The following is a 25,745-nucleotide window of genomic DNA, read 5'->3' on the forward strand; positions in this document are numbered from 1 at the left end:
CTATTGGCAAATAGCTCTGACCATGCCAAGGAAAAGACGGTGTTCTCAACACCAGAGGGACTCTACCAGTTTAGAGTCATGCCTTTCGGGTTGAAGAACGCTCCTGCCACTTTCCAGAGATTAGTCAACCATGCGCTCAGTGGGCTGGAGGCCTGTTGTGTGGCCTACTTAGACGACATTGCCGTCTACAGTTCCACCTGGGAAGAGCATTGGACTCATCTGGATAAAGTGTTGCAAGCGTTAAAAAGGGCTAACCTCACTAGCAAGGCCACCAAGTGCCAGATAGCTCAGGGGAAAGTCACGTATCTTGGTCATGAGGTAGGAGGGGGTCAGATCCAACCTCTCCCCAGTAAGGTACAGGATGTACAGGACTGGGAGAGTCCCACTACTCAAACCCATGTGAGAGCCTTTTTGGGCCTCACGGTGTATTATCGCAATTTCATGGCAGAGTATGGAACCATAGCTGCACCACTGACAGCGCTGACTTCGTCCAAACAACCGAGGAAGGTTAATTGGATGGAAGACTGTCAGAGGGCCTTCGATGGCTTCAAAGGAAGTCTGTGTTGGGCACCCGTGTTGTGTGCGCCCAATTACAGCAAGCCCTATATCGTTCAAACTGACGCCTGCGACACCGGAATTGGAGCAGTCTTGTCCCAGTTAGATGACAAAGGAAGAGAACATCCGATCATATTCATCAGTAGACAACTCAAGGGTAGGGAACTTGGGTGGGCTACTGTTGAAAAGGAATGTTTTAGTATAGTTTGGAGCCTTAGGCGTTTTAGACCCTACCTTACCGGGTCTACCTTCAAGGTCCAAACAGATCATAAGCCCCTTAAGTGGCTTATGCAGATGAAGGGTGAAAACCCGAAACTGCTCAGGTGGTCCATTAACCTCCAAGGGCTAGACTTCACCATAGAGCACAGACCAGGGAAGAGTCACGATAACGCAGATGGCCCTTCCAGAAGGTATGTTGACCGTCTGGATGAGGGTGTCTATCTCGTGGGAGATTAGGTACCCTAACCTCTGTCTGGGGGGGGTGGCACTGTGATGCTGGAAATTCATCAGAGAGACAGGGCCTCCGTATCCTTGTCCTTTACTGCCTTTTATCGTGTGTTCTGTCGTGTTTTCCACACAGGTGTTCATGTGGGACTCCTGGCGGTGCAGCTCTCTCTCTTTTGGTTTGGTGAACAGACCCATGGGATACCATCATGGCACCCATGGGTAGGGGTGCAACCCTGTGCTGCTAATGGATGTTTTTGGGCACCTGTGTGTGACCCACAGAGCAGGGTATGGGCTGGTGGCATCTCCGTGCTGAAATGACTGGTGCCCTGAGCGTCCTCCATTTTGGGATGCCCAGACCCTGTCATTTGGAATCGGTATATTCCGGATGGAGACAAAATGGCCCCCATGGCCTCTTGCCTTCCATCACCTGTCACCTTGATCTTCCCGAAGTCCCGGGAAGCCTTGCCCCTGTCCCTTCCCCCTGACTGGATGTTGGGTGGAAGTTCCATATATGGTAGTGTGGGGAAGTGCTGACCAGACTGGCTGGAGCCTTCTCAACAACTATATGTTGTGGGTATGCCTGTGGGTGGGACCCGGGTGAATGGAGTGTGTGACGAATATACATTCTATGTTGTGGCTGTCTAGTATCTGGTGGTTGACACAATGGTTGAGACAGCCCTGCCTGAAACCGGTATGAATGCAGCTCGGAGTGTTGAATGGCTCGGTACTTGTCCCAATACACATAACTTGTTGTGAGTGTCTGGAGATAAGTGAATGGCCTGAATGCACTGTGTGCCTGATTGGTTGCCTGCCTGCATGAATGCCCTTTGTAATGATTGGATGCTTCAGTGTGACCCAGTGGAATGAATGGGAGATCAACAGTATATCTGGGGACTTCTCACTGCTAGGAATCGTGTTTAGAAGTGTTCAGAGCTGAAGTCCAAACTACGAAGGGTAACTGGAGTTAAACTGATGCTTGACCTTGAAGCCCTGATGGAAGGGAAGAATTTCTGTTGCTCTCCTCGCAATCTGAAAGCTGCTGTGTCTCCAAGGACTGACCCAGAGAGGACCTGGTAAGGTGCCCTCTTCCCGTGCTATGAGGGACCATCGTGCACAGCTGATCTTTGCCTAAGCTCTCTGGTAGCCAGACCTTCGACAGGCTGCTGACCCGATACGGGGATTGCTGCGGAACTCTAAGAAGGAGGGGCGGACTGTTGGCCACCACTGTCGCCGACCACCGTCGCCGACTGGAGCCGCCGTGCTCCCGTTGCCTAAAAACATCATTGATCCAAGGACACTCTCGTCCGCATCGTCGCTGCTGTATCCTGCTGGAGAAGGCCTGACCGTCGACGCGCCGAGGAGCATCCACCGGTAGGTTTCCTGCCACCCAAAGACCACAGAGACACCGATGACTCGACGCCCTTGCTGGGCCACAGTTCTTCAAACTCTTTGCGGTCCAGAACTATCAACACCGAGGTGCCCCGCACACCTCTTCCTGGCAGGACATTTACGCTTCCCCATCAACGCGCACCGCTAGGAACGACGCAGCCACTTCACCGTCGTAGCTCGACCTGTTCTTCATCGGAAGTTCGACGACCCGTGACTCCTGCCTGGACACTCCAGAAGGGCCGTGATTCCCTGACGTGGACGCTACAACACCAAGGTATTGTGGGGTTGCAGAACTATTGGAAAGTCTAGTGTGAATAATAAATGGACTGGGCTTGTGATACATCTTTGCTTTACAGGTTGCCCAGGTGGGGGGATCTCCACACAGAACTGTGGCTAGGTATCGGGGTCAGTATTCTGCCAATTGCTCAACCATCTTGCTTTCCTTCCTCTCTCTACTGCTGGTTTCCTCTTTATTCTGATCTGTGTGTCATTCTGACCGTATCCACTTTAATGAGATCTAATAACGTTAGTGGTACCACTTAGAAACTGTATATATTTACCATTGTTGATTTTCGGAGTACATAGTGAGTTATCATGATATTGTATATACCTTTGAACATTAATTATATAAAGACTGTGCTGTAACCGATACAGTGTGTGGAAATTCCTTTGTGGGTGCTTGGGGACTACACTGTACTTAAGAACCAGCTCGCATCACCTCCTGAGAGGCTAGACCTTGATTGCTCGACCACGTACCAATAATAGAGAATCTTGGCAGGGGTCCTCTGTGCCTCCCCTCTACCATATAGAGAACGGAAGTGCAGACACCCCCACCGGTGCCTTTACACCAGGTTCTGCAAGGATCAAATTCAAATCCCTCTGATTCATCCATAAGGCTGTGTGGGGCCTGGGACCACACTATCTACAACTTACTCTCACTAAATACTCTCCCTCCAAATCTTTACATACCTCCTTCACAAACTCTCTGTGTGTGAAGTGATTCGCTAAACAGCATGCTGGTGGATGATCTCTTTACTTGGCTGGCTCCCTCCTATGGAACAGCCTTCCCCTTCCTCTTCGTCTTGAACCGGATCTCCTCAGATTCTCTGAAGCTCCTCAAGACCTTCCCTTTCACCTACTCCTTCCCTCCCTCTCTCCTCTGTTAAATCCCACAGTTGATGAGATTGTTGACCAGGGCCCTTATGTGTCCACTTGAGTCCTGGTCTCCCACATATAATCAACCTCAGCCTGCGCCCACTTCCTGCACTGGCCTTGGCACCCACTGGACTGTGCCATCAAAGGCCTGCACGTACTTATGTATTGGCAGTTGACCATTCGCACCTACTCACTTAACAGCTACATAGACCCTAGCACTTCTCTCTGTGGTACTCCTAGCACTTACCGTCCTCCCTCATCCCTTCCCTTTACCTGCAATGGCACGGTGGTCTGAATGCTCACACAGCCTAGTAGGACAGCCTCTATTGCTCATTGTTATATTTGTATTTCATTCCCATGTTCCCTCCCTGTTGCCCATTAATAAATAAATACACCACCCTGGAATACCATAATTTGCCAAGGTACAAGCCAACATGTTTAAGGACAGCCTCATATGCCAAGTTCACCTCCTTACCACCCCTCCAACCGCACACTCCTCTTATATACTGTGGCACTGAAAACACTCATTCATCCATCCTACATGCAGCCAGCATCCCCGATCTCATCACCGTTAATAAGCATGATGCGCAAACCCCCAACCCACATCAGCAGATACATGCTTGACTTTGTCCTCTCATCTTAATCGTTCATCTTATCCTTCGAGCCTCTCTCACTTGACTGGACAGACCATTTCACAACCCCTTTCACCTCCTCGCACACACTTTCTTCCCATAAATGGCAGGGGAATCCCACCATCACCACACATCACTCATTGACTGCGGAAGCATTGGACATCGGCATGCCTAACTTCCCTTCAACTGCAATCTTAAATTCCCTATTGAAAACCTTCAACAAGACCTCAAACATTCCCATTTAACAATAAACTTCAGAGCTAAACCCTCCATCCCCACAGTATACTCAAGAATTAGATACTATCAGAGCAGAGAAATGGGTGCAAAATGCACAAACATGAGGACCCCTTCACACTTACGGCCTAATTCCCAAAATGCTGCACCCTAATTATTGAAACAAAAGGCTCCTAATACCCAACTATTGTAGTTGTCTCTAATAAGAGCAAAAGCCTTCTTTTCAGGAGTCGAATACTGTAAACACCCCTCACCAGATCCACACCCAGCAAATCCTTAGAGAAATGCCATCAATGATATCGTCATTCGATAAATAGACACAGTTACACATTCCTTTGATGCCTTCCAATCATCTGCATCGCTGTGATCTATCCCACCTTGGGTTGCCCCATTTAGGCCTGGTTTCACCCAGCTCTCCACCAAGGATCTCAGTGAACCTCTTGTGTCACTGAAGACAACCTCAATTACCTGTGACATCCTGCCTGCTAACATCCTAAAAACAGATCTTGCGTTATACTCGTATTACTCTCCTTCAGATTGTTAATGCCTATCTCAACCAGGGACTATTCCCAAATTGCTTAAAAAAAGGGCTGTACCACTCACTCCTTACGAACCCACACTGGTTCCAGAAGATATTGCCAACAACTCACCAATCAAGAGCACCCCATTCATTGTAAAAATCATGGTCATGTGGTGAATCTACTTGATGAGCAAATTAATTGGTCAACATTGCTCCAGACTACCAGGTTTGGTACTAAATGCAGCACTGAAATAGCTGCTCATGGAGAAAGGGCATTGCTATCTCCTGGTTCTCGTTGACATATCCCTTGCATTTGAACTCCAAGCTCTGATCAGCCCCCTCGCACAAAGAATCGGCTTTGTTGGAACAGTTCTTAACTTGTCCTACTCCTGCCTCTTCAACAGATACAGGTTGTCGAGACATGCACCTTCAGATCTGATTAACACCCGGTCACCCGTGGAGCGCACATGGCTCAATGCTTCTCTCCAGTGACCTTTAATCTTTACATGGAAGCATCACTCCCTGATGACCCAGGCATCTTGCTAACCCAGCAAGTGAATGACACCCAAATGCACCTCAAAATAAAATGCTTCCACAAAATCAGTCACCTCCAGGATATCCTTGCCACCATTTCAAGGTGGATGATAACACAAACTGACCAAAATTGAATGTGTTCTCCTTGGCCATACCTCCTAAAAGGAAACCAACCAAGGATGGCTGAACAGGATTCACCCAGATGAATTCAACCCCAACTTGCCCCACCCACCAAATCCATTGCATTCATCAGGGACATCGACATATTCTTTCATCAGCACAAAAGCCAAGATAACATGGCATAAGATCATGCTTCTCCTCAAGATTAAGCACCCCCACAGGACTTCCGGGCCATGGTACAAGCTCTCGTGATTGCACTCCTAAGTAGTTGGTGCAACCTCCTTGTTGGGCTGCCAGCGGTATACCTTGCTCCCTTCCGAGCAGTCCATCATTATGCAGGCCGCCTTATCACTGCTTCTAAAAAGATCAAGGACATCATTCCCGACCTGTGTGACCTTCTCTGGCTCCCTATTCCTGACAGGCTAAATTTCAAAATTGCATGTATAATCTACAAGGCAAAAAGCAGAAGTGTGTTCAATGGGGAAGAACGTTAGTGGTGTAACAATCTACATGTCCATACATCAGTTGCCCAGGAGTGAGTCGGTTTAGGGAAGCTTTGGAGAGACATCGGGTTGGCTAGTCGCAAGGTAATAGTAATGTGGCATAAATGAGCGCCTCCATGGCTATTGATCACTTTTTGAACAGTGCACAGGATCTTGAAGACAAGCTGTTGTTTCTCCAGTAACCTGTGAGCCGAATTTCTTGGCCTGTGTAGTGTGATCTGTTTTCTTTAAGCCAAACAAGATTATGTTGCATTGTGTCATGGAGATTGGCAGAGATCACATTACTATAGTCGCACCGGACATGCCAACTCCAGTGACCAGTGGAATCCTTTGAGGCTTCAAAATAAATTTGATGATTCCATCGTTGGGCTGAAACTCCACTTACAGACCACATTTACTTTAGTTGCAATGAGCATGTCTAAGTTAAAGGTAATCCGAGACATCATTTGGGGGTTGGCAGGGGTCGCAAATGTGACGCCGGAGGTCTCCCTTGCTACCCATTTGGTCTCCCTTGCTACCCCTCTTTGTTTCTGGAGTGGCTGTCTTTCTTGTCCATGCCTCTTAAAAAAACAGGGGGTTCCACAAGTGCAATACTTTGAACAATGACCCCAAATAAGAAAGAATAGGAATAACACATAATTTGTCTTTCTGGAATTCTATACAATAATTTCTAGACTTATTACATGTTTATTTCAATCACACTTCAGGGGGTGAGTCACTGAGTTAGCCCGTTCTTAAACACCTCAAAGTCACAATGCAGACAAAAACTTCCAAAAAACATTTAGAGTAGAGTAAGCATCCATTTCGGAGTATGACTCGTAGACCAGGATGAGTCAAGATATGCCAGATACATTTTCAATATCCAGCTATGTTGATCATATGCCTTGGTAGATCCTGCTATAAGCACGCCTGTATCTACAGTCACATCCATGTTAACCATAGGCACACCTACAACCCCATATACCCAGATACACCACTCATAATGCCAGAGCAAAGGTAGATGCATTATTTGCTGGGCACAGTCTCCAATGCCTATGAATTGCCAGTTTATGAAAGGAACAATGAACCATATACTGGAGCAGCTATCATACACCGAAGTGCATGTGCCATTTTATGCCAGTTGTGTGTTGAAAAGCCTTGTGTGCCAGATTTAGTCGCCTATGCCCAGGTGGAGCGTGATATGCATATGTGCAGCTTCACATTCCAAGGTCCATTTCTCATATGCAACGTGTGGCCTCATATGAACACGTGCTGCCATCTTATGCCAGGTACAGAGTCCAGCACCTTACTTTCAGGGACAGTCTCAAGCTCAACTACATCCATCAAGTACCCACATATGGCCATGATGCATAGACGTCAATTCTCAGTTTTGAGAATATCTGAAACCCATGAAAAAATGTACAATCACAATACAAATGATATCTTCTAATTTTCAGCTGATATTTAATAGAAACCTAATAGCTACTAATTTTGATCCTCAAACTGTTGAATGTGTAGAGTTATCTTGGTCAGATTGGACCCTAAACAAAGTGCCACAATGTAGTACACTGAGGACTCTGAGCTAGAGTGAAGGCAACCCCAATTCATGGAGTTCTTTCAAAGTTTGCTCCAATTAACACTATCAAAAATAATCGAGACAAATGCACATAAAAAAAGGGGAGTCATTTTTGAAATTTCCCAGTTTTTGTAAGCAATTGGTGGAACTCCGGGATTTTGCTCATGGTGGGAAGAGCCTTCTTGAAGCTTCTTTGATGCAAGGTTATGATGTAACATGTGTCAGCCAATTAGAGAATCGGTATACACAGTGTCCAGTAATAAAGTCGCCTGGTAATTGGCCACCAGGGGGCGACATTTCCCAAAAAATGCACCCTCAGTAAAATCAAACACTACCCCAATATTCTAGGATTGGAGTTTGTAATATAAAATTATACCCCTTTCACAATATTTGGGGAATGTTGTTAGGGGTCAGAAAAAAAAGTTGCCTACCTGCCGACTTTTTCCAGGCAACACTATCACATGGAACCATCTAGAGTTATTTTTTAGGAAACAGATCCCACTGGTTACGTAACAGTACAACTATAGCACACCACAACTTAATGCTTCATCGAATGCCTGTTATTAGATGTGTGTCCATTTTCTCAGGTCAGAATATTTGACAGTAGCCGGGGTCCTATCCAAGCCAGGTGCTGAGATGTTTTCAATGAAGAAATTGCACTTGTAGTTGGGTCCTATGAAAACCTTAAGACGTCTTTAGAGCCCTTAAGAGGGAGTGCGTTGGCATGCTCCTGCTCTACGTCAGATTTTATGTATACATTGAGAATTTAAAGAAAAAAGGTGCATAAGGCCTGGCACCTAGTGAAGAGCAATTCCTTACCTGGCCCCAGATCCTGGTTCTCCAGCAATTACACGAAATGACAATTCTCTATATGCACTAAGCCCGCAGGCAGCCATGCCACCAATACCGAGGTTGGTTCTATTGAATTTTACTTTCAAGAATATCTTTTATACTCTGTAAAAGATCCTCTTGGTCACCCAGGCACTTGAACTCCTCATCTACCTCAGCAGCATGTGTGTTTTTTCTTTCTCATTATAAGAATGTATTTCTTAAACTATTCCTGATTATCCATCCCCGCTCTCAAGGACTGTTCTGCCTTCTCAGTACTGTGAGAGGTGACCTTGAGAAATGTATTTCAGAACCTTTAGGTTCTAAGTATTCGCCAAATCTCCCCAACTTGTATGACGGTCCAGTATTAAGTTTGTATTAAGTGTATGACGCGATGTGTGTTCCTGTAAACAGCGAGTTTAAAAGGTCCGTGCCGTTAGCATCATTGGAAGATTAAAGGAAATGTAGTGTCTAGTTATATGGCTAATAGCATCTGCCTGTTTAACATAATTCTTTTAATAAACAATGTCTAATGCCAAAAGCATCCCTAACTCTCTCTTTTAAGCTTGCAAGAAAAGTCTAATTAAAACAAGGGATATGCCTTTGTGTTTATTAGCTACAGAAATACCATGGACTCATCATTTTTGATGGTTTGTATGTGGCTGGGCACACTGACTTTTGTGCAAGGAAATACATGATGTGAGATTTCTTCATTGTAAATCGTATGGCTAATCCGATCACCAACTTCAGTGATGCCCATTTTAGCAGCATCAAAAGGATGCACTGGAGAGTTAGTAGATCTATGGTGTTTAGGAGCAGCCAAATGCCTCTGCAGGAAGTCCTGCCCCCCTCCCACCTATATGCTGGAAGCCAGAGATCGTTCCATGCTTCACACCTTTGACTGTGACTATTCCGCGGAGACTCTTTGAGAAAAGGTATCCACTAGGAAGACCCTTTCTGATGTATCCCCGAAGAAATGATAATCTCATCGAAGAGGTCCCCGAAGAAATATGAAAATGAAAGAAAGAGAAGTTGGTGACGCACTGAGAAGACTGGGTGAAGAACACCGCTTCTCCTACAACAATTCATACACAGATCGCTGCCAGGCGGGGCTTTTTGGCTGCTGGGGAATAGGTTTTATATCCAAAGCAGTCTACTGACATAAACATCAATCCTGCACCTGGTTTGTTACGGTGCCCTGGGTCACATAAAGTAAGGGAAAGATGACGGATTGCCCCGTAAAGGGAACGTCGTCCCGTGTTTTTCCTGCCCACTTCGACCCCTGCCCTTCATACTTCAGAGGTTAATAATGGGTACATGTGGGTAACACGAAACAACAGTTACCTGCTCTGTCCAGAGTCTAGGGAACCCACTGGAGTGAAGGTGCACGCAAAGAAAAACACACTTGGAATGTTATGACAGCTGCATCATGTATGTTTGGCACGTTACTGTTTCTATCCAATCCCCACAGCCCTCTCAAAATGAAGTGGCATTGAGCCATCAAAGCACACATTCCCAACCACAATGGTACTCACTAAGCAGTGCCAGAAGGATGGAATGCTGCATCATGCAGAGAGAGAGAGAGAGAGAGAAAGAGAGAGAGAGAGAGAGAGAGAGAGAGAGAGACAGAGAGAGACAGAGAGAGAGAGTGTGTGTGTGTGTATAATTGACACTGCCCCAGCCCTGTTAACATATCCAATGTAATTGGTTTTCAACCTATTGCAATAACACAGCCACAATTCTACTCATTAAACAAATGAAATTAGGCTTCATTCAGACTTAAGGTGTGCCTGACTCCCCCCAGCCCCTATGCACATCCCAGCTGTACATGGACCCCCGTTCGTTTCTTTGTTACTATACTCCTCCCTGGTTTTCATGTTGGCACCCTCAAAAGTAAGGCAGGCAGCCCTAGGACTGTCTTAAGGACTGACTCTGCCCATGCCTACTTTGCTCATTGCCACCCAAATTTGATAATGCAAGGAGCAGGTTGGACACAGCTCTCTGCAGTGGATGGATGAATGTGTTGATATATTTCACTGCAGTCGTTAATACCTTAATCTGGCTTTCATTCACAGATTCATAGAACTTTCCCTTGCTCACGCCTCTATCCAACCCTGCCTCACGTCCTCTCTCTCACTCACACTGCTTGTCCCTTACTGCACCCTCCCCTCCCTTTAAGGTTATCCTACCAACATTATTATGATTAACTAAACTCCCCAGCACACCACTCGTGGTCATCCCCTTAAGAGACACGAATGTAGAATTCCTTTTAGGCTGCAAAACAATTTTGCTCAAAACCATAACACGATTACACAGAGATGAGGACCTTCGAACCACTTTAACGTTTTGGCTATTAGGTAGTGCCTTTTGACAATAACATTTGCCATGTGAAGTGAAGATAGGAGCAGAGACTACAGCCTGTGGGTTTTGTCAGGTTGTCTAGCCACCCATTGAACACTGATCGCCATGCAAGACCCTATGGACACCCATTATCTGACCCTCTCACCTAAAACACCAGTCTTTGGGTTGCCTTTGAGCTGTGCATTTACAGGAAATGCCAATTTTATTTATAAGCTCTTCTGTAATCCCATGGCCAAATTGAAGCAGTTAACTAGTCCCCGGGATAACAGCAATGTCTTAAATAAGCCTAGTATACACACAATATGTGTGCCCTTGCACTAACGTCCTAAGTAGTGTCAAAGCCAGCTTTGTTTTATCTGAATTGGCATTATGTAGGCATTTGCCAGGCACTGCTATGATATGCCCAGGTACTAAGAGGGATTTCAGGTAAACAACCCAATTACCATGAAGAGGTCCCATTTACTGTGCACAGGGGGTGGGTTGCACCTCATCCAATGTTCAAAGGGAGATCTGTACAGGAAGAGCCAGAGAGTCCATTAACTGCACAGATGAAGAGGGATGTCATCTTTAAAGTGTGTGGGGTGTCTGTTGTTGTTATCTCCCTGCAGCCATGACTTCTGTTGTCTCGCCAGTAGAAGGCAGAGGCATAGATCTGGAGAGTGCAAGCTTTTAAGCTGTTTCTCGAAGACAGGAAAGGCGATGGTCATATGAAAAGCAAGGAGACATTTATTTGATTTAAAAGAGAAGTTAAGCGTGGGCTGCCTCATTAAATACGCATTGGAAATGCCAACCGTTTGGGATTTTGAGTAGCCATGGAAAATGTATCTGTCTTGGACTTCTGTAGTGGTAATAAGAGGCCACTAATGGCAGTAGCTGCAATACAGCGTGAATATGTGGGCATCTAATAGGAGTGCCTAGCAAATGCCTAATACTAATACACAAGCAAACATGGTTGACTTAGGCAATACTTGTTTTTAACAGTGATTCACCGAAGGACATGCATAATGCTTATAAATCGAGCGGCTGAAAGCAGGGATGGTTAAAACATTTGTATTCCAGCAGTAGCACATTTACAGCTCCAAATAAAAGTGATTAACTTTCTGAAGACTGCTTTAAAATAAACACTGGCAGGCACTTCAAGCTCAAAGTTTGATCATGAGGCTTGATAAACCTAGCTCAAAGAGATCCTAGGAAAAGGTGTTTTGGGCAGGGAGGGTCAGACAGTCGGTGAGAATGGCTATAGGGATTAACATGGCCATGGACAGTCAATCGGTGGGTAAATAACCAAAAATGTCCACAAGCTTTGTCTCTCTCCTCATATGCCATTTCTCCCTAGCTGTACTCTAATGCAATAGTTTCAGCGTATAGGTGGCGCTATAATGTGACAGTGGCCCAGCACAAATACTTTTACATTAAGGAATCTGGCAATTACTCAGAGCCAATGAACCACTGGCCATGTCCCCATGAGGATTGCCTAGCAAGTGGAGATTCAGTTGATGAAGTTGAACAAAGATCAACGTAACTACCTCTCCAATTTCAGATTAAGCAAAAGATAGGCATCCGGCCAGACCCTGAGGTGTTGGGCATGGAGAAGAGTAATGCACCCACCCTAGAAGAAGTATAACACAAATGATTTCCTTCCCACCAGGTAGATTAATTCAAACTTGTTTGCACTAAGATGCAATCAACTGGTACTCATCTACCTCTCCAGAGCACTGAGATAGTGCCTTACAGTGGCTACTGATATGCCAGGTAAGTTTATATTGCATGTATTTGTATAATGTTTCTCTGCAATTCGCCACTCCACCATTGTTCTGCGTTTCTATAACTCTCTCCCTCCAACTGACACTCATGCTCTTTCCTTTAGATGTCCACTCCTATTCTAGAATCCATCTAGTTACTACACATATCTATTGCATCCATACACTACATAATCCTTTAGGTGTTTGGGATGCGTAATCACTCTCCTAGCCTCAGCCCCTATAGTAAAACTGATAGCAGAATGTATCGTCTTTATCATCCTCCTATCGATTCTGTAACCCAATTTGTGTTTTGCATCCTCTCCTCCACTCAGTCTTTGTCATCTCATTCAAATTCAAAACTTTTTCATTCTCTGCCTGAACTGCCTCATGTAGGGTTTGCACAACTCTCTGTGGTACAGACCACTACATCGGTCCTTCCTGCAGTGCAAATGAAAGCTTTATTCTCCCATAATGTCCCACACTAACCTCCATAACCTTGGCAGCTTTCCATTAATCACATCACATGTTATTGTACTCTTGCTTTTCTTGCTTTCACTTTATCCTGTACCTACCACTCTCTATGCCCTCTCTTGTCTACGCTGCCTTCTTCATACATGGGGGACAAATCATGTTGTTTGGTTTCCTCCTTCAACTCATCTCAATGTGTAACAGTCCTGTTTGCATTCCGGAGACAACATTTACATATTTCCCATCAAGCTTATTTGCCCATGTACCTCTGATGCTGCCTGTTATAACGTACAACCCTGCAGAGTGGAAGACATTCCATAGAACAGGTTATTTGAACCATGAAGGGCCCCACTATATAACGGTATTAAACATTTCCACCAACCCATTAGTTTGAGGATGATATATGGAACTGAATGTGTGCACAATACCTCATTCATCAAGATACTTCCTTATTTCGAATGACCTCAACTGCACAACATTGTCTGTAAAGATATCATCCAGAATATCCTTCCCTTTTAAAAACCTTCTATATAAATTGAATAAAATCACGTTTGTCAAACTCCTGGTGATCTTAACTTCCACCCGTTTGGACAACTTGCCCCATATAAGTGAGGAACACATTCACTGTACACAGGACCAACTATATCCATCCCTACACTCTCCCACATCATGCAGGGTACTGTCATATCTGTCTTGGTTCAATTTCCTCTGATGAGGGGATCTACTCAGAAATACAAGTAATTGAATAACATTCACAGTGTATATCCAAATCCTAGGATGATTGGAGTTGAACTCTCAATATCGCTTTTCAATTATTTCACTTTTCAGTAAGATTGCTAGAAGAGTCCCCACCCTATTAATTTCCTGGTAATATTTGGCTTTGATCCTAACATTAGCGGTACACCACAATTAGCTCTCGTTACTGGCATACTACAAAATTATATCCTGAGTCACAAGGGAGACAAAGGTCCATTCTTCATCCGCGAGGTAGGATTCTCGATACCACTCCCAAGATCAGGCACCCAATGCAAGGGAAGACAAAGTCTTGTGTTTTTTTGTCTGATAGCTGCGTGGCTCGGGTGTGCCTGTCCAGCAGGAGATCCACAACCTGGTTGTAACCCCTTGGATGGCAAGCTCACCTGATGAGTAGGGTAACAACTGTTTATGAATGCCTCTCATTAAGGCATAATCACATTGGGTAGGACCACTGCTTAACAATCACGAGCAGCTGCACAAGCGACCATCTTCCCTTCTCGTCAGCACACTGAGGAAATAGTGAGGATGTAATCAAGCTGGACACCAGCACAGATACTCCACCTCTTTTCCCTTTCACTCAGGAGAAGAACTTTGAAACACACTGGCTCCACAATGTGGGGGGCTCAGAGGGCTGGGTGGTCTGTTTCTTGCATTTGGGTGCCAACAGAGTTTAGCCTAAATACATGGGCAATGATTTGCTGCTTCTTAATCATGGTGGAAATCCCTTTGACTTTTTGTATTACTAAATAAAAAGTCATGGCGGATACAGGGCGGAGGACTATTAGGGCATGTGTATACTACTTATTGGCCAACAAAGCCCCATATTTTAAAATAAAAAGTCACATAGTATCAGCCATTAGCACTTAATAATAAAAGCCATCTTTTCAGAGTTCCCGAGTAGCCCCTTGATGACGATTTAACGAATCAAGGATTTGAAACTGGTGGTATTCATGGGGTTATGCATCAGGAACATAAATGAACTATATATAATGGAATATACTGTAGTTTCTAAACTGTAGAATACTGGAATAAACTGGAAGCAAACTGGGTTTGTTAGAATGGGTGTATGTTGGGCTTGTTAAACTGGTATACATTGGGGCTTTCCAAAACGCGAATTTACTGAATATGTGGGAATTTGTGTATAGGACTACATTCATAATTGTTGAACTGCTATCACATAGCTCTAAGAACAGTGTGTTTTCCATGTTATGATGCTGACAGACTGCATAGGATGTGTGGGTGGTGCAAGGACTGCACCTATGATGGTGTTTGCTCTTGTGCAGACACTCGGCCAACAATGGTTGTTGCCCCAGGGCTAAAACCAGCAACATGTGCTCCTTGTAGTAGGAACATGCATTTATGAAGCACCAGCTTATCACAGGGTGAGCAGTATCAAGGTGCAAAACAAATTATATGCACAGGCACAATACACATAAAACAAACAATAAAAACAGTAACATGCAAAACATAATAATAATTAAAACCAGATTATAGCCAGCATGAAAGAAAACTTCTAGATAAAATCATGGCATGTCAAAGGACAGCATATATTGCTTAACTCTAAATTTAAAAGTTGTCAGTGTGGAACAATATATAATAGATAGAGTTAGATTGTTCCATAGGGAACAACTCAAAGTGCGATCCGATCTACTCTCAAAACGAGTTGAATCATGCTACTTATGGCCAGCGGATATTTACAGCTGGACCAAAGGGAGCCAATTGGAATATAGGTTAAGGCTATATAAGTGAGAAGCAAGGGGTAACACCATACAAATTCCTCCATATATGCGTTAAAACTGTTTTTATTTGGGACTGTATGTGAGACAATGTAGGGATCTTCTTGCTTCTGACACATGGTCCAACGTTCTTAAACCGCAGATCACCTGCACAGCACGATTTAAACCAGCCTCGCGTTTTAGGAGTACTTTTGAAGTGGGAGAATGGAAGACCAGGCTCCCGTCCTTCACCTCTCGCGCTTGGCCTAAAGGGTCACGGCCCAGGCACCCGCCACGAGAAGAGTTTTCCCATCTACCAGACGACCAAATACCCTGGTACAGGAACATACGGATGTGTCCATCTGCCTGCCCAGCAGTCCGCCCTGGCCATGCCGACACCTGCGGCGCAGATCAACTAGACTAAAACCTACACGTCGTTAGAGATGCCATGACGACCTAGCCAACGGTCAGCACACCTGTACAAATATACACACTGGACACACCCGCACCAATCTACACGAAGAATATACTCAGTGCTATGACGTAGGCGACAGACATACTCACGGACGTGCATCTTTATTATTTTCCACATAGGCTTTCAAAATGCAGAAACGCAAGACGCATCATGAACTCATCTAAAAAGCTTGCTTACGCTTCTCCTAAAACCAGGTGCCACAATGAGAAATATAATGAAGACACGATACTGGTCATAAAACAATATGGTACTGTAACCTAAAGCGCCTGTGCACCAAACGGTTCCACCTATACACCAGGCCTAAGTAGGCCGCAAGCAAGAGCCTCCATGGACGTTAAAAGAACAAGAGTCAGGTTGCTGATCCTGCAGAATGAGCCCGGCGAAAGCAAACAGCCAAGGTCGCAATGTTGCAAACACACATTCCGAAAGCAGACCATCAAGGGCACGATGTTGCAACCTGGCACGCCGCACACCAACGTTAAAGTCACACCTGCAAATTAAACCAGGCACACAGTGGAAAAACAATATTAATTGTGCAGAATTCTGCCTCAAACACGGTCCCACCTCACGTGACCAAGCCGAACCTGACAGGATGCCAAGCCCAGGAGGGAGAAGGCGTCTGGATCCCTCGTTACAAGACATAGGCAGATACAATTAAAAGGCTCAATGGACACCTGCGACAGTGGGAGTAGTCGGCCTTTCAGCTTATGAATAAGTCCTCACATTGTCTGCACGTACTCATAGTGAAACATTGTTGCAAATGACAGGTACACCGAGAGCTGGGAACAGCGATGGTCCCAGGCTGGGAAGCTCGCGGGCGCACCAATCAGAACATGGGGCTCCTATCACTGACGCCATTAACATTAACCAATCATCGGGGGTCTTCATGTAACAATTCTCATGTATCTAATTGTAGGGACAACCCAGATATATCACCTGACTAACCCTTGTCCACTAATATTGTTCTCTATACGTATGCTATACTAACCCTACCACTCGAGCAACCAATTAAGAGTGGCGATAGGTTTTTTGCTAACTTTCCAAGGTGACGTAAGTAGCGCGTCATACTAAGGTAAAAAGGGCCTGCGAGCCCCACGATTGTGTGTGTCAGGACGGACGCGTACCATCCTTGACCCATCCCTTCCGTTTTTTTTTGTCTAATAAACAGCAGAGTCACCTTGCTTCTTGTGTGTGTCTCATACTCTATCTCTTTTGGGATATACGGGAGGAGTTGGGGCCTCCCTGCCCGGAGGTCTGCGGACGGCCCGGCCGACCCCGGCAGAATTTCCCCCCCGACACTTTCCTGGCATACACAGATAGATTGATTGGTAATATTGAATTTGCGATAGCACAACTGCTTCAAACAGGGTTTTTGCTTGGTCGTTTTCCAGCAGATTAGCACACCCGCTAATATTCATATAAAGATGAAAAGTCGCTGTTTTAACCACCACGTCTACCTGTTTAATAAAGGACATTTGATTCTAAAAAAAAAATACATTTCTGACCAGCTCTACAGGTAGAGGAGAAGCTCCAAGCCCAGCAGGCCATACCAAAGGTAGGGGAGACTGTGACACCCTGCCTTGCAATAATATTTTTGTTTTATCACCATTGAGACATAGACATTTTTTTGCATCCATCGTTGCACAAAGGGTAAACATTCTGTGTCACATTAAAACTAGTAAGCTGGTGCAATGACCTAGCTTGTTCTATGCTCATTCTGGCATGAACACAGGATCTGTCTGGGTACTTGGGTTGCACAATGAACAGTTGTGTGCTGTTGGTAGAGACAGAGAGAACACCCTTGCATATATGGCCATCATGCTGACATTTCCACACATGTCACTCCTGATAATGTGTCACTATGAAAACCAGCCGGAAGTAGACATTTTGCTGAAACCATGACCAATGCAAATTTAGTCACTTTTCCTGTACTAAGTGCAGCTTAAATTGGGACATTGTCCCATGTCTTTGATACATATTGTATTAATGCTGAGTAGTGTGATTCTCGACAGCCACACCCAGAGCAATCTATAAGCTTGCAGGTCGCTGCGGGGGCTTCATTCTGGCAATCAATTCCACCCAAATAACCTGTATCCCTATAATAGACCAGGCCAGGTGGGACGAGTATTTACTTCAGTCTTCTCCATTTTGCTGCCCATCCAGACCATTGACCACCACTGGGGGAATTGACTTCTCTTCTGATGTGTTGACTGAACATATGATGTGATATGATATGGCATTTATAACGTGTCTATACACAAGTGTTTCAAGGCGCAACGAGGCAAGGGAGGGGCAACAAAGGGAAGGCAAAGACAACGATCTTACTAGGGCAGGTGACATTGAGATCGTGCAAGTGCAGGCAAGCACAACACACTGGTAACATACTGTGATGTGCTAACTGGTAACAATGAAAAACAGCCATTATAAGCACAATGTAAAATTGTACTAGGTTGCAAATTAGTTTTACTGTTAACTGGCCATGACAGTAAATATGGGCATAATGGAAATTTGAAATAAATTGGTAAGTGGCCATTATGCCATTTGGTAACTGGACATAAGGTAAACTATTAATCATGTAATAAGAATGTATACTGGAAAAGGGCAACTGCATGCGTACTAACCATAACATAACTAGCAATAATGTATTGACTATGCATAACGTAACATGATGTGCTGGATTGGCTCAATACATTATTTTTTTCGTGGCGCCACACCTCGCGGGGTGCGGGTCCCACAGCAACGCTCAGTGCACTTGGAGTCAAGCACAATTTAAAAAATAAACACAGCACGAAATAACTTCAAGCATGTGTTTATAGTCTTTGCTGGCACGGATGAGAAGGAGGGCCCAGTGTCCTCGGCCCTCTCTCCGTGCGATTGGTATCTTCCACTCCCGGCCAAGAGTGCAGAAGACAACAATGATAGGGAGGAGCATGACTCAGAGTGTCGGAAGGCGGGTACAAGGGGAACGGGAAGGCAGGTGAGCGAGAATGCACCACAGCCAGAGAAGAAAAGGCAGAAGAGGGGGAAAAGGGAGGGTGCAAGAGAACAGGTGGGAGAGACACAGAATGGGGGAGCCGGGTATAGAGGGGAACGGGAAGGCAGGTAAGCGAGAATGCACCACAGCCAGAGAAGAAAAGGCAGAAGAGGGGGAAAACGGAGGGTGCAAGAGAACAGGTGAGAGAGACACAGAATGGGGGAGCCGGGTATAGAGGGGAACGGGAAGGCAGGTGAGCGAGAATGCACCACAGCCAGAGAAGAAAAGGCAGAAGAGGGGGAAAAGGGAGGGTGCAAGAGAACAGGTGAGAGAGACACAGAATGGGGGAGCCGGGTATAGAGGGGAACGGGAAGGCAGGTGAGCGAGGATGCGCCACAGCCAGAGAAGAAAAGGCAGAAGAGGGGGAAAAGGGAGGGTGCAAGAGAACAGGTGGGAGAGACACAGAATGGGGGAGCCGGGTATAGAGGGGAACGGGAAGGCAGCTGAGCGAGAATGCACCAGAGAAGAAAAGGCAGAAGAGGGGGAAAAGGGAGGGTGCAAGAGAACAGGTGAGAGAGACACAGAATGGGGGAGCCGGGTATAGAGGGGAACGGGAAGGCAGGTGAGCGAGGATGAATAGGAGCCAGAGACGAACAGGAAGAACAGGGGGCGGGGGCTGCAAGAGAACAGGTGGGAGACACAGAATGGGGGAGCCGGGTATAGAGGGGAACGAGAAGGCAGTTAAGCGAGGATGCACCAGAGAAGAAAAGGCAGAACAGGGGGGAAAAAGGAGGGTGCAAGAGAACAGGTGGGAGAGACACAGAATGGGGGAGCCGGGTATAGAGGGGAACGAGAAGGCAGGTGAGCGAGAATGCACCACAGCCAGAGAAGAAAAGGCAGAAGAGGGGGAAAACGGAGGGTGCAAGAGAACAGGTGGGAGAGACACAGAATGGGGGAGCCGGGTATAGAGGGGAACGGGAAGGCAGGTGAGCGAGAATGCACCACAGCCACAGAAGAAAAGGCAGCAGAGGGGGAAAAGGGAGGGTGTAAGAGAACAGGTGGGGGAGACACAGAATGGGGGAGCCGGGTATAGAGGGGAACGAGAAGGCAGGTAAGCGAGGATGCACCAGAGAAGAAAAGGCAGAACAGGGGGGAAAAAGGAGGGTGCAAGAGAACAGGTGGGAGAGACACAGAATGGGGGAGCCGGGTATAGAGGGGAACGAGAAGGCAGGTGAGCGAGAATGCACCACAGCCAGAGAAGAAAAGGCAGAAGAGGGGGAAAACGGAGGGTGCAAGAGAACAGGTGGGAGAGACACAGAATGGGGGAGCCGGGTATAGAGGGGAACGGGAAGGCAGGTGAGCGAGAATGCACCACAGCCAGAGAAGAAAAGGCAGAAGAGGGGGAAAAGGGAGGGTGCAAGAGAACAGGTGGGAGAGACACAGAATGGGGGAGCCGGGTATAGAGGGGAACGAGAAGGCAGGTAAGCGAGGATGCACCAGAGAAGAAAAGGCAGAACAGGGGGGAAAAAGGAGGGTGCAAGAGATCAGGTGGGAGAGACACAGAATGGGGGAGCCGGGTATAGAGGGGAACGGGAAGGCAGGTGAGCGAGAATGCACCACAGCCAGAGAAGAAAAGGCAGAAGAGGGGGAAAAGGGAGGGTGCAAGAGAACAGGTGGGAGAGACACAGAATGGGGGAGCCGGGTATAGAGGGGAACGGGTGGCAGGTAAGCGAGGATGCACCAGAGAAGAAAAGGCAGAACAGGGGGGAAAAAGGAGGGTGCAAGAGAACAGGTGGGAGAGACACAGAATGGGGGAGCCGGGTATAGAGGGGAACGGGAAGGCAGGTGAGCGAGAATGCACCACAGCCAGAGAAGAAAAGGCAGAAGAGGGGGAAAAGGGAGGGTGCAAGAGAACAGGTGGGAGAGACACAGAATGGGGGAGCCGGGTATAGAGGGGAACGAGAAGGCAGGTAAGCGAGGATGCACCAGAGAAGAAAAGGCAGAAGAGGGGGAAAACGGAGGGTGCAAGGGAACAGGTGGGAGAGACACAGAATGGGGGAGCCGGGTATAGAGGGGAACGGGAAGGCAGGTAAGCGAGAATGCACCACAGCCAGAGAAGAACAGGCAGAAGAGGGGGAAAAGGGAGGGTGCAAGAGAACAGGTGAGAGAGACACAGAATGGGGTAGCCGGGTATAGAGGGGAACGGGAAGGCAGGTGAGCGAGAATGCACCACAGCCAGAGAAGAAAAGGCAGAAGAGGGGGAAAAGGAGGGTGCAAGAGAACAGGTGGGAGACACAGAATGGGGGAGCCGGGTATAGAGGGGAACGGGAAGGCAGGTAAGCGAGGATGAATAGGAGCCAGAGAAGAAAAGGCAGAAGAGGGGGAAAAGGAGGGTGCAAGAGAACAGGTGGGAGACACAGAATGGGGGAGCCGGGTATAGAGGGGAACGGGAAGGCAGGTGATCGAGGATGAATAGGAGCCAGAGAAGAAAAGGCAGAAGAGGGGGAAAAGGGAGGGTGCAAGAGAACAGGTGAGAGACACTGAATGGGGATTAAAAAAGAAGGCTGCATGAGAAGGAACGGGGTAAGGTCATTGAGACTGAAAATAATGGTCGCAGTCCAAGGCCGCAGACTTAGAATCGTCCTTAAGAAAAACATTAATTATTATACATGGTTAAGGAGGGAGAGATGAGATAGCAGGCAAAAACAAAATAGGAGGGAGAGACACGATGACAGGGACGCACAGAATAGGAGGGAGAGATAAAATAGGAGGGAAACACAAGATGACAGGGAGGGACAGAATCTTTTAGGATGGGGATAGGCAGACTAGGAGGGAACAAACAAAGAGGGAGATACATACTTAAACAGGGTAGGAGGGAGACAGATTGAGACAGACTATATCAGGGAGAAACAGACAGACACACTGACAAGTAGGGACAGACAAGTAGGGGCGGCTGACTAGGACAGTATAAGAAGGAGAGATTGAACAGGAAGAAGAGACAGATCAGGACAGAGTAAGAGGGAGACAGCGAAGAGGGAGAGACAGAATCAGAGGGAATAAGAGGAAGAGACAGAGTTGGGGAGAGGCAGAATGTGAAGGACAGATTAGGACAGAATACGGAGCAGACAAAACAAGAGGGAGAAACAGAATAGGGCAGAGAGACAGAATAGAACACAGAGGAGGAAAACACAGAGCAAGGGGGACATGTAGACTATGGCAGAATTGGAGGGAGAGAGAGAGACAGGGGGGGCGGATACTGAACAGAACGGTACAGACCAGGATGGAGAGACAATAGGACAGACTACGTGGGGGAGACAGATAAGGTGGGAGAGAATATATGTGATGGACAAACTAGGACAGATTAAGAGGGACTGATTAGGACCGAATTAGGAGACAAACACCGTAGAGAGAGAGAAAGAGTATGAGGGAGACACATAATAGGACATAATATTTGGCAGAGACAGACTATGTGCGAGAGAAAAAATGTGAGGAGCAGACTGGCACAGAATAAGGAGGAGACAAAATAGAGGGAGAGACAGAATTGTATGGAGGACATAATCAGACAGCATAGAAATGAGAGACAGAATAGGACAAAATAAGTGGGAGATACACTAGATGAAAGAGACAGGCTAGATAGGAGAGACATTTTCCTAAAAAGCAGCTGCTCTCAGACCATACCGATCGTTTGGAAGTGACGTTTGGACCACAGCACTGCGAGTCAGCACGGACTCTTGCTGTGTGATTTTCGTTCCCTGGAGGGGGCGGAGCCAACTGGTGGACACGTGACTCATCACCTGACCAGAAGTTCCTTTAAAACGCGGCCGCATTCAGCCGAGCGGTGCGTTTTTTCCTTTCTGCAAAAGCAGCTGCTCTCGGACCATACCGATCGTTTGGAAGTGACGTTTGGACCACAGCACTGCGAGTCAGCACGGACTCTTGCTGTGTGATTTTCGTTCCCTGGAGGGGGCGGAGCCAACTGGTGGACACGTGACTCATCACCTGACCAGAAGTTCCTTTAAAACGCGGCCGCATTCAGCCGAGCGGTGCGTTTTTTCCTTTCTGCAAAAGCAGCTGCTCTCGGACCATACCGATCGTTTGGAAGTGACGTTTGGACCACAGCACTGCGAGTCAGCACGGACTCTTGCTGTGTGATTTTCGTTCCCTGGAGGGGGCGGAGCCAACTGGTGGACACGTGACTCATCACCTGACCAGAAGTTCCTTTAAAACGCGGCCGCATTCAGCCGAGCGGTGCGTTCTTTCCTTTCTGCAAAAGCAGCTGCTCTCGGACCATACCGATCGTTTGGAAGTGACGTTTGGACCACAGCACTGCGAGTCAGCACGGACTCTTGCTGTGTGATTTTCGTTCCCTGGAGGGGGCAGAGCCAACTGGTGGACACGTGACTCATCACCTGACCAGAAGTTCCTTTAAAACGCGGCCGCATTCAGCAGAGCGGTGCGTTCTTTCCTTTCTGCAAAAGCAGCTGCTCTCGGACCATACCGATCGTTTGGAAGTGACGTTTGGACCACAGCACTGCGAGTCAGCACGGACTCTTGCTGTGTGATTTTCGTTCCCTGGAGGGGGCGGAGCCAACTGGTGGACACGTGACTCATCACCTGACCAGAAGTTCCTTTAAAACGCGGCCGCATTCACCCTTGCGGCGTTAAGCCCGGCAGTGACAAGGCCGCTAACTGTGCTGTTGTGCGGCTGTTTGGCGCTGAGGCGTATGTGCCGGATTCGGTAAAAATCGAGTCTGTCAGCGAAGATCCTAATGAACTCAATACGGACTGCTGTCATTTAGTAAGTCTGTTTTTGGACTCATGGAATTAGTGTAATAAGTCATTTAAGGAATTCTGGTTTTAGCGCAATTGCGCCTGTTTCTGAAATAATTATTTGGTTGTAGTTTTTTTTTTTGTATATATCAGTAATTACAGGTGTTAGGATTATGCAGGCAAGATTTCCTACGTTGACAATGGGGATGCCTCCAGTTATGCATCTTGGATGTCATAAGGGTCCTCTTAATTCCTTGTTATCTAAACCCAAACATCATGAAAATAATAAAATCGTCCCTTTTCGCTGTTCGACTCCGGTCGGTGCCCGCAGTCGGAACAGCACGAAAGCTGGTCCTAGAAGGCTGCCATTACCGGACATTAGGGTTTTCTGTAAAAACAAACATGCAATCTCTGCTCCTATTGATATGAGAGCTTCTGCCATCTCACAAGTGTGCTCTACTCCTGGTCCTGATTTAAAGGGTGTGCTTTGCCCGCCTGCTTCAAAAAAAGTGACCTCCATAGATGGTGTTCACTCAGTGCACACCAGTATCACACCTTGTGAAAATTCCTCATCTCGCGTATCCTTATCCGATAGTATGATACTTCATAACTTACCACTGACAGCTCCCGTTGGAGCAAAGGCTGATATGCCTACTTGTGTGACCAATGATGCTGTAGTGGTTACTCTAGACATGGATCCCTCGAGCCTTTCTCAACAATTGCTACCTGAGAGAGCCATGTTGAACTTGTCGCAGTCTCCTGTTATGTTCTCTGATCATAATTCCGAGTGCTCGGAAATTGAAGACTCATATCATGCACCGACTCCACGTCGAATTCCTATGCCTACAGTAGCAACTGGTAAAGTGGAGGCGATAGTGGATCCGGGAAACTTGGTGGCACTTACACTATCGGCAATGCATGTCTCCCTTCAATCCTTGTCTAGACTCTTTGATTCAGTAATCTCAAAGATGGGTGATCATTCGTGTAAATTGGATCAAATTATAACATGGCAGGAGAATGTTTCCATGCATTTTCAGCAAAAGGAAAAAAAAAACTCATCCTTTGCTTCAACTGACACTAGTGATAAGCCGGTTGTCACTAAAGTATCTTTAGGTTCTCAAACTTCTTTTGAAGCATTTTCAGGACCCGGGGTAAACAATGGTGCCACGTCTGTGGCAAATTTACCTATATCGTCAGCAGTGCCTTGTATTGCAGGTATTATTGTGGTTCAGGCAAATTTGAGTCCAGCTGATCCAATGGTCTCTATACCCTGTACCAGTGCTAAAGGTGACCCAAGTGTGCCTTTTTCCATCTTTACTCCTAAAATACTCATGACTGGTGCAAAATCGATTCAAAATCCCCAATGTAAAAAATCCAAAAACCTTCCAGCCGTTGAGAAAAATGGTACAGCCCAAACAAAGAGCTTTCTCCGCCGTGTCGCACTACCTAAAAAAAATACGCTCATTGCATCATCGGCAGTTGCAAAAAAATACCATCAAATGGCCTTGACACGCACTCCCGTTTCCACTCTACAAGAACTCAATACTATACCTGCGTACGCCCCACTTGATGCATTGGCTGAACTAGCAGAAGACATGGACTGTCAAGCTAAGACTGCCACTTCCATGCCTACATCTATGCCTAGAGCTGATGATGCCTCAAGTGGTCCAGATGCCAACCTGCCTTTGGATTTCCATCGACAGGAGATCCGTCGTGCTGTTGATGCATATATGTCTGGCCAGATTGGTTTGGCAAAAACAATCGCCACTCAATCTGAGGCTCTGTCATCTAAGAATCACTTAAGTGCAATCAATCCATCCTTACCTGATACTGGTGTGAGTTTAACTAAAGTAGTTACCCCCACATTATGCCCACTGGTACCAGGTGCAAAATCGATGGCGCAAACTGATCTACGGGGTACGACTAGTGCTGTAGGACGGTCACTCTTGGCTGAAATTGCCCCCGAACTTTTTGAATTGTTACAGGCTGCTTGCCAGAAAGAGTCTAAGTCC

Source organism: Ambystoma mexicanum, chromosome 5p (assembly GCF_040938575.1).
Source record: "Ambystoma mexicanum isolate Mex_15411 chromosome 5p, UKY_AmexF1_1, whole genome shotgun sequence".
NCBI lineage: Eukaryota > Metazoa > Chordata > Amphibia > Caudata > Ambystomatidae > Ambystoma > Ambystoma mexicanum.